A 10,783-nucleotide genomic window follows, 5' to 3' on the forward strand; every position below is an offset into this window, starting at 1 on the left:
TAAATAAATAACTCATTATAATTAACTAGGTTTGCTCTGTGATAGACTTGTGGCCCTGGCAGTGCCTCTTCTGCTGACGGAAACGGTAGCAAACAGGTATGGAGATGCATCATATCAGGGTCAGGGGAGGGAACAGACTTCTGCTCACCTCCCAGCTGCACCACTCAGAGACATGGGACATTGAAGAAACCCACAACTTCGCTAATACTACTCCTCATCCATAAATTCTTTGCAGGATTGTCAGTATTCAATGAGATAATCTAATTGAAAGTGCCTGGTACCTTGCTGGGATGGTGAGTGCTCAATAACTATTAGAAGACATGGAAAAACTGAGGGTCAAGAAAGCGGAATGATTCATTCAAGATCAAGCTATCATGGATAACCAATCCAGGACTCCCAACCAGGTGTAGGCTCCCCAGGGGACCTTGAACACATAAAAATCTTGAGTTTTCTGGGTCCTCAATAAACACCTGTTGACTTGAGACTTAATTTTGAATTTGAAACCCCATCTCTACTAAAAAATATAAAAATTAGCCGGGGATGGTGCCAGGCACCTGTAATCTTAGCTACCCGGGAGGCTGAGGCAGGAGAATCACTTGAACCTGAGAGGCGGTGGTTGCAGTGAGCTGAGATCGTGCCATTGCACTACAGCCTAGGTAACAAGAGTGAGACTCTGTCTCAAAAAAAAAAAAAAAAAAATTCAAGTTTAAATTGTTTCAGGCCCATACTCTGTGCAGTTGGGTCTGAAGTCTACAACCCTGTCCCCAACCCTTTCTTTCTCATTTTCACCTGAAAAGTAACCACTGCCTCCATAGGGCTCCACCTACTAAGGATGGTATTGAGCTTTATACTTCCTCAGGGCATTTTTCTCTACAGTCTCAAATGCCCCTTTAAAGTCCATCCTACGGAGCTTGAGGCCATAATCCTTAGCAAACTAATGCACGAACAGAAAATCAAATGCCGCATGTTCTCACTTACAAGTGGGAGCTAAATGATGAGAACACATGGACACATAGAGGAGAACAACACACCTGGGGCCTATCAGAGGGTGGAGGATGGGAGGAGGGAGAGGGAGAGGGAGAGGATCAGGAAAAATAACTAATGGGTACCAGGCTTAATAGCTGGGTGACGAAATAATCTGTACAACAAACCCCCGTGACAAAAGTTTACCATATGACAAACCTGCACATGTACCTCTGAACTTAATAAAAGTTAAATAAAAAATAATACATAAATAAAGTCCATCCTGAAGATGGGTTTGGCAAAAGCATTCAGGCCAAAACCCCACCCTTCCTGGGTTGCCACTCCATTCCTGCAAGCAACCCATCACCCTGGTGTGTCACGTCCACCAATCTTATACTTCTAAAACCCTCCCCAGAGCCAGCTGCTCATAGCTCACAGCCCCCTCTCTCTTGCAAAGTCTCAACCTTCAACAGGAAGGAGAGACGAAAACTCATGAGTCCTCAAGTCCTTCTATTTCCTACTCAAAATGTCAAAGTCTGTAGAGACACATTCAAGGTTTGGTTTTTTCACCTTGACTAGATGATTTTTCCTGTGAGAATCAGCAGAAGTGGTCAGTCATGGGAGATTTGAACAAGCAAGCTAAGCCCTGTCCATGTCAAATTAGGAGATGATGGAAATGAGAGTGTTTTATAGGTGGCAGAGCACTAGTCAGATGTTAGATGGTGGCAGTTATTTGAGATGAGCCATCCAAGAGGACAGCAGCCTGTCTCCTTCTTAGTCCTGTCTAATCAGACACATCTGACCTCACACCCCAAGACAAAGGGCCACCAGCCCCCTGCCTCCAGGCAGCCCACCAGGATACCTTCTAACTTCCAGACAGTACCTGTGGATATAGTTCTCCTGGGGGAGCATCTGTTCAGCCAGGCAGACAAAACTGCTCTCAAATGCACTGATTTGCCACTTTGAGGACCTTGGGCACCTGCCATGTCACCAAAGTACTCCCCACACCCCATAACTGGTTAAATGGCCAAGACTTTCCCTTGCGACAGAGTCTTGCTTCTTGCCCAATGACTCCACTACATGTGTTTGCAAAATAAAAACATGCAGCTAACATTATTAAACAATGTATACATCTTACCCCATTCCATCCTTTCAACTATGTTTTGGTATTTCTAACACATTACATTTTGGCAAATCGAGACTAAGAGAGGTAACTAACTTTCTCAAAGCCCCAAGCTAATCAGTGGTAATGCTGGGATTTGAATCCACGGCTACATAGTGCAAAAGCCTACTCTCTCAATCCTTTGGATAGCGACCCTCATCCTCATAACCTAAAAATAAAGAATATAAGTGTTTACAACTGACTAAAAACTGAGGCCTTGTCTTTTATTCTTGGAAGACTAGGTAAAGGGGAAGCTGCCCTTCTCATAAACACTTTCTTCAAAAATCCCCCAAATCGGAAAGACATTCAAGCAACAAACCCCTCTTAGGTAACTCACACAACATCTGGTGCTTCTCAGATTTTCCAATGCCAAGTGACAATGGGGGTAAACTTTGTTGATTGTTCTCCATGTGTCCCCCCAAGTCCCTTCTCCACCTTCTGTCCTGATTTGACCTCAGAAGGTTGGCCCCCATAGGCTGCTACACTGAGGGGCTCTTGCCCTCCAGTTCCTGGTTTAGCCAATGCAAGGCACCAGCAAGTCAAAGGGTCAAAGGGACAGGTGCTGGGTGTTGATTCCCTCTGCTCCCGCCATGCCTTGCCACAGTCTGGGCAGTGGTTGCATCTCTCTATGACTATAGCTTCTGAGGTGACCCCTCTTCCCCTCTTCTAAGCTCCCGCTCCCCAGGGCTCCAGAAGCATAGTCCCTTCTGTTGGCCCTGAGGTCTCAAGGTGGTCACAGCTTCCCACTCTTGCTCATCCCTGGGGCATCACTGCTGCACATGGGCATCCCAAACCCTGACCACAGATAAATAGATCCCTCATTAGATATTCTTCGGGTCAACCATCTGTCTTCCACTGGGAACTGAACTGATAGAGATGGCATGGTAGAAAGACAGTGAGATAAAGGAGAAGGAGGTGAAGACGGCCCAAGGCTCGCTGACCGTCAGCTGAGATAGAATGCTGGAGAGCATGTGTGTCTGCCACGTGTTTTCACACACATACCGTTGGCTATCGGCTTCTCATCTTCCCTCAGATCTTTTTCTTCTGAAGTCACTAAAGCAGATCTGGGTTTTGCCTGGAAAATCTTCTTAGAGGAGGTAGGAAGCTTCTAAAAGAAAGAAACAAAGCAGTAAAATGGAAGTACACAGGGTCATGTTTATCTGCCCCGTGGAGATTATCACCAAGGGCTGTTGTGCTGGTCACAGGAGGTACCAGTGTGGGCAAACACTGCATCCCCTTCCCCTCCCAAATAGCTGAGAGTGTCCACTGGCCAGTCCAGCTCCTGGTCCACTCATGCCTCAGCCCTAGGGACAGTGGCAATAATTCACATTGGAGACAATTTATCCAAAGACATTCCCTCTACACAGGCCATGCCCCCGTTCGCTCTTTCATCCATTCCCTGCCCTTTCCCTGCTCTGTTCTGTTCCACAGTAGACTTGTTTCCCAAGCTCCTTTGCCATCCTGTAGGTTCAACCAAAGGAGGATCAGGGTAAGATTGGAGGAGAGAGTAAGGGAGATGCCAGGGTATTTCTCTTCATTTCTTTCTGCCCCAGATGACATCTCTCAGCTCTGTCTTCCCCCATGATTCCAGCTCCTCCCCTGGCTCCAGAGTCCTGGCTCACACTGGGCAGCCCCTCTCACTGGAGGGCCCTTGGCTTCCCACCTCTTGCGGAATCCCTCTATTCTGGGCCTGTGCTCTCGGCCCCCGTTTGGCCCCCGTTTGGCCGTTTGTCTCCTCAGCTCTTCCATTGCCTGTGTAATTAAACACCCTCTGTGGAAAGACCTGGGCCTGTTTCTGTTTTCCTGACTGGCAGAGTGATTTGTGCAAGATCACATGGGTGGTAAGTGGCAGAGCAGAATCAAACCACTTCTCCTGACCCCGGAGCCCCCACTCTCCCCGGTCATACCACGCTAACCACCTCGGAGGACTCCAGGTCTTAGGATCTCACCAGACCTTCTGCTTCCCACTGGACACTGTGCCTGGGAGTTAGGGTTTTCATATGAGGCTATGACACTGGTTACCTGATTTGCCTGGATCAGAGCTCACTCAGGCCCTAAAACGTAGTAGACAGCAGGCCTAGAAAGAAGGCCTCTCTTTGCTTTTGTTTGCTTACTTCTTTGTTTATTTGTGTGCAAGAAAATCGTAAGTCAATTTAGGAATTCTCTCTACCCCATATACAAATGCCCCTCAAAATCTTCTGGGCTGGAAAGAGAACTTACTCGCCCAAGACTTCAAGCAAGGAAGGCACACTGTCTTGGCAGCACACCTCTGGGACGCTGAGGTCTGCTTCACTCCACTGTCTCCTGGAATATTATATAACAGCCCAGAGGGCATGACCATAATTGATTTGGGTGTAGCTCTCTCTCTCCAGTTCTCTTGCTGGGTGAAAATGATGAGAAACAGCACGTTCCCAGCTCCTCTCAGGTAGCTCAACGTGAAACAGACCTGATGTGCACAGCACAGTAAAATAATGAGATTTCATCTAACAGAGAGGAGGTTACATAACTGGAAATCAGCCCATCAGCAATAACAAAACAATCAGGGGGGTCAGAAAGACAGACAGCTCCATTCTCAGCTATCGGTCTGGGTTCTGATGGGGGCTGGGCTGGAGATTAACAGCAGGGCCCAGTAGAGATGCGATTCTAAGTAACTCAACTGGACAGTTCCCCTAGTAGTGCCGGGAGGCTGGAGAGCTCTCAGGACTGGCTTCTCTTCCTCCAGGAACCAAGCCAGCCTTGCCTTTCCACTTCCTTTTTGACCTCCTAGAACAGCTATTGTCAGTTCCGCTGGCCCTCAAATATTTCTACCTGACTCAGAAAGGGAAATGGGAAATGATAAGAAAGGGCATGTCATTGCCGTAACTACATTCCCGCATACCTACTGCATACAGAGAGATGCAGGGAGAGAACAGGAAAGCTCTCTACTTGACAGTGACATACAGGAACAAATAATGATCTTTATTCACCCACCTGAAAATGGAAAGAGCTTTGATACAAAAGTACCACATCCAAACCAATCGTTACAATAACTCTGCCAGCGCAAGTGGATTACAAAGGATTATCCCCCACACAAACACACTCACTCTCCACAGACTAAAGCAAAATAAAACAGGCAGAAAAGGCAAATCAACACTACCAGTGAGTTCCACAGCTAGTTATATATCAAAATCTCCTGAAGCCCTTTTTTTATTATTTGAGATGGGGTCTCACTATGCTGCCCAGGTTGGCGTGTAGTGGCTATTCATAGACATGATCATAGCGTACTGCAGCCTTGACCTCCTGGGCTCAAGTGATCCTCCCTCCCCAGCCTCCTCAGTAGTGGGGACTACAGGCATGTGCCACCACCCCTGGCTCATTGAGGACCTTTTAAAAACTCATTCACTGCTCCCATCCCCAGAAACCAGGACCTTGTGGTCTGAGGTGGAATTTGGAGGTCACACACGCTGGCCAGCCTGGCAGCCTGCCTCAGACATGAGCCTAGGTAACCACTGATGAACCCCCACAGAAGGCTAGCCTGGACTTCCTGTCTCCTTCACTCACACAAAAGGCGTGACCTTCAGTCCTCAACTGCTCAGCTCCGTTTCACCCAATCCAGGGTAGCTGCAAGTATTGAGAAAGAACTTCATAAGATGAGGAGACATCATCTAAGATTTCAAGCTCCATGTTTTTATAGGTGTCAAACACCTATACAGTGCACCTGCATGTTCAGCACTGTTCTAAAAACTTTACAAATAGCAATTCATGTCATTAATGCAACACTTCTACCAGTTCCCTGGGGTGGGTACTGTTGTTATCACCCCATTTACAAAAAGGAAACAGAGGCACCCTGAGAGGTGAGGTGGGGAGCCATGCAGATCTTTGGGGGAAGAACATGTGGGCAGAGGGGACAGCAGGTGCAAAGGCCCTGAGGTAAGTCCACTTCTGGCCCATGCAGCTGGCTCACAGTGAATGAGGGCAGGAGCAGTGGGAGGTGTCTATGTCAACTCAAACTCTATGTCCACCTGCCACAAACCATTTCAGTATTATTTTTTCCCCAGAATATAATTACCAGAATAAATGGTCGTAGGAGCCTTTGAAGGAAGGAATGGTAGAATCATTAACATGTATACCTGCAGAGATGTCCTTCTTCCTGGGGACTTGGCCTCTCCTTCAGTGAGTCCGGGAAACTATCTCAGGTCCAGAAACCAGACAAGGAACTATGACTTTTTATTGGGTGACTGCACTTACAGTCCTGATCATCTATTCTTTTTTGTTTCTTTTCCTTTACAGAAATCCTTCCTTCTAATAATAATATTCTTTTATGATTACTTTGAGACATTGTAATTGCACATATTTCTGGGATAAAACTTGATGTTTTGATACATATATACATTGTAAAATGACCAAATCAGTGTAGTTAGCCTGACGGTCACCTCATACATTTATCATTTCTTTGTGATGAGGATGTTCAAAAGCCTCTCTTCTAGCTATTTTCTAATATACCATATCTTACTGTTAACCATCATCACCCTACTATGCAATAGAACCCCAGAACTTATTCCTCTATCTAATTGTAACTTTGTATCCATTGACCAACCTCTCCCCATCCTCCCCTCTTTCCTCTCCTCCCCAGTTTCTAGTAACCACTTTTCTACTTGCTTCTATGATGTCAGCTTTTTATTTTTTTAGATTCCACATATGAATGAAATCATATGGTATTTCTCTTTCTGCGACTGGCTTATAGACTGTCCTCCAGGGCCATCTATGTTATCACAAATGACAGGATTTTGTTCTTTTTATGGCTGAATAGTATTTCATTGTGTATACATATGATTTTTTCTTTATTCTTTCATCCATTGTTGGGCACTTGGGTTGATGCCATATGTTGGCTATTATGAATACTGAACCAATAAACATGGGAGTGCAGATATATCTTCGATATACTGATGCCCTTTTCTTTTTTTAATACATACCCAGGAGTGGGATTGCTGGGTCATATGGTAGTTTCGTTTTTACTTTTTGAGGAACCTCAGCACAGTTTTCCATTGTAGCTATTCTAATTTACAATCCTACCAATAGAGCCTTAAGTGTTCCCTTTTCTCCACATCCTCACCAACACTTATTTCTTTTGTCTTTTTGATAATAGCCATTCTAACTGGAGTGAGGTGGTATCTCACTGTTGTTTTGATTTGCATTTTGATGTTGAGCATTTTTTCATGTGCCTGTTGGCCATTCGAATGTCTTCTTCTGAGAAATCTCTATTAAGGTCTCTGCTCACTTTTTAATTGGGTTCTTTGAGTTTTTGCTGTTGAGTAGTTTAAGTTCCCTATATATTTGATATTAACTGCTTGTCAGATGTAAAGTTAGCAAATATTTTATCCCATTCTGTAGGTTGTCTCTTCACTCTGTTAATTGTTTCCTTTGCTATGCAAAAGCTTTTTAGTTTGATGTAGGCCCATTTGTCTATTAATGTTTTCATGGACCGTGCTTTTGAGGTCTTCTTTAAAAAATCCTTGCCAAGCCCCAGGTTATAAAATGTTCCACCTATATTTTTTTCCACTAGTTTCATGGTTTTGGGTTCTACATTTAAGTATTTGATTTTTGTATATGGCGAGGGGTAGGAGTTTAGTCTCGTTCTTCTGCATGTAAATATCCAATTTTCCCAGCACCATTTTTTGAAGAGACTATCTTTTCTCCAATGTGTGTTCTTGGCTCTTTGTCAAGAATCTGTTTGTTCTAGGTGTGTGAACTTATTTCTGGACTCTCTATTCTGTTTCTGACAATCTATTCTTGATTTCTTCTGCTGGTACAAGTTGAGTAGCACCCTTGTTTGCTGCCCATATATTTTGCCCCTAAGGACACTGTCTTCCATTAATCATTTCCACAACTATCTGTGAGTCAGGCCCCCTTAGGCTGTCACTTTGAACTTGCAGCTCACTATAAAAATTGCCTCCATGATAATGGATTCTGCCATGCATTACAATTATTGCATCCATAAATGGCTTCTGAATGCTAAGTACTGCCACCTGGCTTCTATTGTATTGGGGTCCTATTCCTTCTGCTACTAGTGAGCCTAGTTTTATCTCGCACTCCTTGTCTCAGGTTATCCACATGCCTCAGCCTCCCAAAGTGCTGGGATTACAGGCAAGACCCACTGCGCCCAGCCTAGTGAGCCTAGCTTTATAATGGTTCCTCCTACCATTAGCTCTGGTCCACAGAGGACAGCCACAACCAAACTTTGTGATGTTGGTGACTCTCTCAACAGTGCATTCCTTAAATTGTGTAAGCTCATCTAGTGGGTTTCCTGGGCTCGTGTGGTATATACATCCAGCATACCTATGACCCTGAGTCTTTTAATTCTTTCTCTGCCATTTGTTTTGGCCACTCTGGCATTTTGACTTAACTTAGTTGGGCATGGTTCTAGGAGCCACTCTAGTTTTGGGTTCACACCATCTGATTAAATCATGTGTCTTGTGAACATATCCAAATCAATACACTTTCCATTATTTGATCTTAAGCTCTGGCATTCATGATCAAGCACTCTCAGAATCCAGTCTAGAGAACTCCTCCAGTTCCTGCCAGTAAATGCTGGCTAGATTTGGGGAGATAGATAGTTCCCTTCCTCCTTTATCAAGCTCAGCATATCGCTGGCTGGACTGTGCTGTGACTTAACCCTAGTTACATATCTAGTGGCCAAAACGAGGCAGGACAAATACTGAGGGAGGAGAAACACAATTTATCCTGCAGGGAGAGGCCTCTGCATTGTCTTCAAGCAAGAGGGTGGAGGTAATCCTAGTTTTTTGTTTTGTTTTGTTTTGTTTTGTTTGATACAGAGTCTCACTCTGTCACCAGGCTGGCGTGCAGTGGCATGATCTCAGCTCACTGCAACTTCTGCCTCCTGGGTTCAAGCGATTCTCCTGCCTCAGCCTCCCAAGTAGCTGGGACTATAGGCATGTGCCACCACGCCCAGCTAATTTTTAGTAGAGATAGGGTTTCACCATTGAAACCAAGATGATTTTGATCTCTTTACCTCATTATCTGCCCACCTCAGCCTCCCAAAATGCTGGAATTACAGGCATGAGCCACCACGCCCAACCGTAATCCTAGTTTTTAATAGCGGGTGTGACCAACTTCTGCAGGCTCAAAGAGTTCAGGGAAATCTGAGAAGTCAAACTTTTGGAGATTTGGCCCAGATATACATGTGTCAGGATTGTATCCTCTTCCAGCCAGGGCCCTGACCTTGGCATAGAAGACCTGCCTTGTTTGGGAGTTTAGCCTTCTTTGGACATCAACCACTCTGACCACTAAGGTGTGGACCTGGCCTTCTTTTCCAGTCCTCCCTCTGTAAGACAAGACAACCTGTTCACATGCTGCCAAGGAGGATTTATCCCTTGCTTTAAATTGGCTGATAACCACTCTCAGCCTCTTGTTATCTTTCTCTATCTCTTCATAAAACTCAGCAATATCCATCTATGAATGGAAAGTAAGGGTCCTCAAAGATAGCCATGCTCTAATCCTCAGAGCCCATGGAATATGTGACCTTACATGCCAAAATGGACTTTGCAGATGCAATCAAGATTAAGGACCTTAAGGAGGGGAGATTATCCTGGATTGTCTGGGTGGGTCCAATCTAATCACATGAGTCCTTAAAGGCAGATAACTTTTCCTGACTGCAGAGAACTGGAGAAATAGCAGCATGAGAAGGACTCCACCCATTACTGCTGACTTTCAAGATGGTGGAAAGGGCCATAAGCCAAGGAAGGCGGACAGCCACTAGGAGCTGGAAAAGGTAAAAAAGAACACTATCCCCTGGAGCCTTCAGAAAGAATCACGGTCCGGCTGACATCTTGGCTTTTGAGACCTGTGTCAGACTTCTGACCTGCAAATCTATAGGATAATAAATTTGAGTTGTATAAGGCACTACATTTGTGGTAATTTATTACAGCAGCAATGGAAGACAGACATCACCCAGTCCTATTGTGTCTATAGCAGTATTTTTCTCATTTTTTCTAACACCTGATGGATAGCACCAGCTAATGTGTTTTCTTCTACTGGTACACCATTCAAACCCACAACTGATGAAAGGTTGAACCACTAGACTTGTACCAGGGACTGTCTGTGCCCCACCCAGCAGCAACGATGGGGTCATTATTGTTGGGAAGGCAGGTGAATGATCCAGCTCCAAAGCCCCATCTTATCATCTGCTTTTATGGAATGCTCCTTAAGAAACTGCTGCAAACTGGGTTGCCTAGAAAGTGGACTATGAGACAGAGTTTACCACACAGGGAGTCTATTAGGGAGTACTCTTGGGATCAGCACTTGAATAGAGCTGCAACTCAAGTCTGACAGCTTTAGCCAACCCATGGAGTCTCTAGAACTGAAATTGCCTCACATTGGGCCAACAGAACTGGTCCACATTGGGCCAAAAATGCCAGGCATTTATATCTCCACCTTAATCAATCATTGGATGTGGGCCAACACCGTAAGGACCTTGGGCAAGGTGGCTTCCTGCAGCTCGGATATCCATAAAGGATGACACCTGAGGGCCCCTCACTAACAGCAATTCCAGAAGCTGGCCCAACATGTCCTTTTTCGAAGGTGGAGATCCATCTCCACTACAGACCCTTTCCCCTTCTGAGCAGCCACTGCTATACTCCAAGGCAAGAGATTGAAGGATTT

At 45.2% G+C, this 10,783-nt stretch overlaps 1 long non-coding RNA gene across 1 annotated transcript; it reads right to left on the reverse strand.

Annotated features, from left to right (window-relative positions):
• Nucleotides 1–2,259: 2,259 nt before the first annotated feature.
• Nucleotides 2,260–4,460, reverse strand: LOC101177062. Its single transcript, XR_178736.1, has 3 exons — nucleotides 4,350–4,460; nucleotides 3,128–3,233; nucleotides 2,260–2,294 (listed from the first exon to the last, which is right to left on the reverse strand). It is a non-coding gene; the product is annotated as an uncharacterized LOC101177062 (long non-coding RNA).
• Between the last annotated feature and the right edge of the window lie 6,323 nt (nucleotides 4,461–10,783).

This window comes from Nomascus leucogenys, chromosome 9, assembly GCF_006542625.1.
Source record: "Nomascus leucogenys isolate Asia chromosome 9, Asia_NLE_v1, whole genome shotgun sequence".
NCBI lineage: Eukaryota > Metazoa > Chordata > Mammalia > Primates > Hylobatidae > Nomascus > Nomascus leucogenys.